Raw genomic sequence first — 6,375 nt, 5'->3', positions numbered from 1 at the left:
TCCTTATTAGTGGGGATACGTGCGCATGTATATAGATATAAAGGGGATGGGGCGGTGGAAACACTGGACTCAACTGAAGGTCTACAAGGACTAAAATACATATTTGTATATCTAACAGGTGATACCTGCAATCAATCTCAATAACCCTTTGGAAAATTGTTAATACGTCTTTAAAATGTATTTGACTATAGTATCGTTTTGTGGAATATGTGTGGCATTGACCAAAGTGACATGCCACCCGGCATGGGAAAAGCGAGAATTACATGTTAATACCTTTTTGTATATGAGTTATATGTATGCAAGGGACAAGGGAGAAAGTGCATGTTGGGTATGTAGCCATATCCCAATCCACTCCAGAGGGGGAATCCCTCTTAGACCAATACCATTGAATGTAATTCAAATGGCTGAGTGGTTAGTTAGTAGAAACAATACGAGCAGTAGTACTAATGGTAAGGACACCCAGAGCAGAAAACGGGAGGAACAAAGAGTACAGTTCAGGAGTGCAGGATATCCCTTAAACATGTTTGAAGGATGGTACAAACCCGTGTATAATATAAGCGAAAAGCCACCGTACCTTATCCTCACAAACACAACTGGGGTAGGAAGACCCGTTGGGGCGATATGTTGGATAAGGAATGTAAGCAGAGGGGAAGAGGGGAATCTGGAAGCAGGAAACAGTCGTTGTAAACATAATTGGACAACGCTCGAACAAGGTTCACCCTTAGAAGTTTGGTGGTTTAACACAACTGGTTTAACAAACCTCACTAGTGGGGGAAAATGGAACGGAATCACAGGGAGTAACGGCGAGTCTGGCTTTTCCACATTCACAACGAATATGAACCTAACTGCCTATAACGGGACCTATTTTATTTGCGGACATAAGGCATACCCATGGCTTCCACGAAATTGGACTGGGTCCTGCTATTTGGGATATGTGGTGCCATACATCCATCACTTGCCCTCCCTAGCAGATCATCACCATTATCGCTCCAAAAGGGCAATTACAGAAACAGAGCGGTTCTTCGCTATTTTATTCCCCGGGTATGGGACGGCTAGGGCAATAAAGGAAATTCGACTCATAGCATCGGTATTAAAGTAGCTAATGACACAGCTGAAGCCCTGTCTGAAATAAGTGCAGAAATGGTGGCTATGAGAACAATAGCTCTCCAGAATAGGATGGCCCTTGATTATCTCCTAGCTAAAGAAGGTGGCACATGCACAATGATAGGCGCTGAGTGCTGCACCTACATACCAGATAGCTCAGAGAATATAACCAATTTGGCCGAGCATATACAAAAGGAGGTAAAGAAATTACACCAAACCTCAGGGGAAGGTTGGTTGGACTGGCTCTTCGGAGGATCATGGGGATCGTATTTGATACATGGATTTATAATTGTTGTTGTAGTGATGACAATATGTTGTGTTATGACAACGATTTTGAAAGTATGTTGTAAATTGGCCCTCGCTGGCATTCCAGTAGCATCTGGAGATGCGGTAAAACCCTGACTATCAACGACAGATGAACTGCAAGCAACAGGAGAAGACGACGAGGACAACGAGTCTCACATGTAAAGAGTCACATGATGAGCAACGAAGGACGAGCTCAGGACAATTCAGCCCAACCCTCAATACAGGGTGACTACCCGGTGGATGGCAAGAAACGGCATTGGAAGTTGGTATCCCGGGGCAAAATCTAAATTTGTACCGGGACCAATAGGAGGGATTGAAGGATTGGGATTTGAACCAGTTGAATGTTGCAGTCGAGCGACACAGCATGACAACCTAGTTTCAGTCGAGACTAGTTTAAAAACACAATGGACTGAACTACAAAAGTGATTAAGCATGTGGAGATATGAGAAGCTGATTAACCTTTGAGCCATGTCCAATCATGAGTCACTGATCGGCCGAAGCCACAATGAAGTAAGAAAGGACCCTGCTGTCCAGATAACTGGACAAACTTAGATAAAAGACAGAACTAAAAGAAGGGGCTTAGCTAACGATGTAAAGTTATAATTAGGTTGTTTTTGAAGGAATATAATTGGGGAGGGGGGCGGCTGTTGCCACGAAGCCAGACTGGCCAAGGAATAAGTAATGTAATCAAGGCTATCGATGTGCTCCAGTCTTGTACTGTATATAAGCTTGTGAATTTTGTTGATCGGGGAGAAGGTGCTCGCACAGACCGCGGGGTCTGAGACACTTCTCCCAGAGCTCTGTTTTCAATAAACTGCACCTTTTACTTTACCACAGATTAGATGTGAATTTATTTTCACCCAACAGTAACGAAGGTTCACTGGACTGGTTCCTGGGATGAGGGGATTGCCCTATGAGGGGGGATTAGTAGAGTAGACCTGTATTCCCTCGAGATTAGAAGAATGAGAGGTGATCTAATTGAAACATATACAATTCTTAAGGGGCTTGACAGGGTTAATGCTGAGAAAATGTTTCCCCTGACTGGGGAACCTAGAACACAGGTTCACAGTCTCAGAATAAGGGGTTGGCCATTTAAGACTAAGATGAGGAGAAATTTCATCACTCAAAAGGTTGTAAATCTTTGGAATTCTCTACCCCAGAGAGCTGTGGATGCTCAATCGTTGAGTATATTCAAGACAGAGGTTGATAAATTTTTGGGAACGAAGGGTATTAAGGGATATGGGGATAGTGTGGGAAGGTGGAGTTGAATGGCGGAGCAGGCTCGAAGGGCCAAATGGCCTACTCCAGCTCCTATTTCTTATGTTCTTATGACTCTCATCACAAGCAGTTAACACTCAGTCAAATAACTACTGAAAACTATTTGAAAATATTTGGAAAGAGCAAAATTCAAGGTTCCAAAGTTATGCTGAGACATAAATTCTATGATTCTCTGAAATTATCTACAGAACACTTACCGGTTCTAATTCTGTTACTATTATGCAAATTTGTTCTATGTTTAATAGCATAGGCTACAATGTAGGTCTAACAAAAATAAGATTTGCATTGTGTTAGGTATGTATGCTTTACATATAAATTAATATAGACAGACAGACAGATAGACAGATAGATAGACAGACAGACAGACAGACAGATAGATATACAGATAGATAGACAGACAGACAGCTAGCTAGATAGACAGACAGACAGAGGTGGTAAACCAGTCCTAAAATGAATTCTTAGCCACTGTCTTGAGAACTGGGATGACTGTTCAGAGACACTTCAATTGACTCGCAGATACAGATTCCATTTTAGTCTATGAGATCTGTTAAATGCATGTTAAATGATGGGGAATTCTAAAGTATAATTTCTGATTGTTGTCAGTTATTAAAATAAGATGGTTGTTATGCAGAGAAGTCAAAGGTGAGAATTACAATTCCAAAGCACTGTTACCACATTCTTTGCTAAGATGTTAAGACTATTAACATTTTGTTTTACTGAAATCTTCAAAGAAATTGCTTGAACTTCAAAGGGGAAAATATTTTTAAACTTACTAGCTTTCAACAGTTTTCAGTTTAGTTTTGCCAGTATGTGTACAGAGTTGGATGTACCTCTGTTGACGTATGTATTTCATTAAAACAGATTATTTGATCATTATCACATTTCTGTTTTTGGAACCTTGCTGTGCACAAATTGGCTGCCGTGTTTCCATACATTACAACAGTGACTACACTTCAAAAGTACTTCATTAGCTGTATAGCGCTTTCTTTCTTTTTTTATTTACCACCACAGATTGTGTTCACCAAGAGGAGTTGGAAAAACAATGAACCCCTTTAAATAATCATCACAGTCATATGCATCATATAAGTTACTAACTGTGCTGCATAGTCTTATGCTTAACATTATGTTCTTTTTCTCTGAATCATTTTATTTATAAATATATCTCGAGAGTAGTTAAGTCTACACAAAAATGGTCAGATCAACCATGGTCTCATTGAAAGGCAGAACAGGCTCGAAGGGCTAAATGGCCGACTCCTGTTCCTGTTCTAACAGTGTAAATATTTTCCAGCTTCTAAATTGATATGAGACATAGTGAGCACCTTATGTGTTTTGCAGCAAGCAATTTATTGTTATCCGGGTTAATAGTTAGGCCTAGGCTACACTAACTCAATATGGCAGAGAGTAAAAGATACGGGCTTCAGTTCATGTGAGACAGGGTCTGATCATGGAAACCGTTAAACTGTTCAGAAAACAAAAAGGCTGTTGGAGAAAGTCTGGACTGTAACAGCTAAATCCTGGAATTTTGCACAATTTTCTTTAATGGTCAGGAGGAAATTTTATCTCCTTGGAAGTTTCCAGGGGCTAATCATGTCAGGATATTAGGTTTACAAAAATCCACAACAATGCAAATGCTACATGGTCTTTTGGAAGCACTAGCCCCGATTTTAACTCGGAGCAGGATTGCGTCGTGTGGGGCTGGGGCAGATGTGGGGGCACCCATGATGCTGTCAGCATGAGGCTCAGGCTATCTTAACTCCTGGACCTCATTTAACTGATACAAGGCTGACTTTGATGCACGTTTGTTGCAAGGATTTGAATGATTTACACTTATGCCTGAAAGTTTACTTTTCTAATGGTTGGAAGAGCGCACTGAGATTGGATTAAGACGTAGTGCTGATCCAGAGTTACTGCATATAACTAGTGCTGTATTATATATTTTGTAAAGTGTAAAGAAGTTAATGACAAATGACATTATTAGTATTACAATAAACACAATTTTGACAGTGTAAATATAAAAAATATGCCACTGTTGTCCATATAGTTTGCTATAATGTTTGGGATATATTGCCATTGAAATTTTTTTATCCTCTTGAACAAAGCAAGGTTGTAAATTGTTTTCTACTGTACAGGTGTTGAGAAACTCTGATAGAATCATACCTTGTTCAGAAATTTCTGCTCCATTTCAACAGCCACATCAAGACAATTGACAGTATTCTGCTCCATTTTCTAATGCAGCAGTAATTATAGATACATTTTCTATAATAAAGCTATTCAATTAAACAGAAATATATTGACCCATCCACATGAATGCTGTATACTCCACGAGGCATCGAGGGCTGTAATGTTTATCGAGGACAGTGTTTCTCAAACTGGGGTCCACGGACCCATGGGGGTCCATACTGACTTTCCAGGGGGCCCACAACTGGAGCTGGCTGGAGGTAATTTCAAGCCTGCTATTCTTTATAAAGCCAACACACATTCAGTTCTTGCAAATTATTCTCAATGGCTGGGCCCGCCTCCTCACAGAGACCCACAGCTCTCACTCACTTTGCAACGAGCGCTCCCTGCCGGTTGAGACAATTCTTCTCCCTGGTGCCGTGACCCTGTGCCATCCTCTTGACACGTGATCAGAGAGCCTGCGTGCTCACGCAAACACGTACAATCCCACAGTGCAGCTGTTACAGAACATGCCCGTGGGACAGTATGGCGGTGAGTCATGTTTCCAGCAGCATCCCAGCATGTGCACGGGTGCTCGTGCCCTCACTCACCTTGGCCAGCCTGCTGTCGGCTTTAAAAATAGTCCAGCACTAAGTGGCTAATAGTGATCATCTGTTGCTGCAGAATACCCAGAATTGGTGTGAGAAGCAGGCACCCCACACCCATCTCACTGACACCTGTAAGTAAATACCTGGGCTGCGAAATTCAGTATGTTAGCACCTCCCATTAGTGCCTGGCGGGGGTGCTAATGGGGCACTAAGGGGTTAGCACCCGGGCGCGGTGAATGCAGCGACGCCCGGGAACTTTATGCCTCTAGCGCCTCGCAGATCGTGACGTCATCAAGTGTGCAGCGCCCCATTACCGCGCCAGATGGAAAATTGACTCTCGCCCCCTGCTTTATCGCCTTGCGCCGACAACACCAGCAAGAGGAGGCATTGTGAACTCGGCTGGCTGCTTCGGGAGCGGTAATTAAAGGGATTGCTTTTCAGCTTGCGCACCTTTATTATTTGCACCTGTGCAAAGTTTTTAATGTTTCATTGGTGCAAGATGTCCAAGCCCTGTGTGAATGAGAAAATGTTTTCAATTATCATGGATATGATTCAGTAATTTGTGTATTTTTATGGCTTGGAGCAGATTAACATCAGGGTTGAAGTTGCAATGTTTGATATGTGTTAATGCATTTGTTTGAGTTCCTTTGTTTACTATTCTTAACAAAGGTGTTAGCCTGTTTATGTTGAAATAAATGATTATGCTCCTATATTTTTGGGCATCTAACCCGAATTGTTTAATTATTATATGATGAGTAAACATTTATTGGAGGTGAAATTGGTCTTGGGCCATTGCTCAAAAGAAGCGAAAGTGAACCGATTCTGCTTGTTTTTCTTTTCCATTGGGAAAGAATCAGGCAATGTGTAAAACAGCCTGCCGATTCGCTAGCACCCATTTTGCTCGACTGCCCAAAACCAATTT

At 41.7% G+C, this 6,375-nt stretch overlaps 1 pseudogene; it reads left to right on the top strand.

Annotated features, from left to right (window-relative positions):
• On the top strand, positions 1-2,197 carry LOC147123292 (syncytin-2-like; annotated as a pseudogene).
• The last annotated feature ends 4,178 nt before the right edge of the window (positions 2,198-6,375 follow it).

The sequence above is a fragment of the Somniosus microcephalus genome, chromosome 2, assembly GCF_052327205.1.
Source record: "Somniosus microcephalus isolate GS21.2 chromosome 2, FLI_Smic_1.0, whole genome shotgun sequence".
Classification (NCBI taxonomy): domain Eukaryota; kingdom Metazoa; phylum Chordata; class Chondrichthyes; order Squaliformes; family Somniosidae; genus Somniosus; species Somniosus microcephalus.
This window is presented reverse-complemented; position numbering and strand designations above follow the sequence as displayed.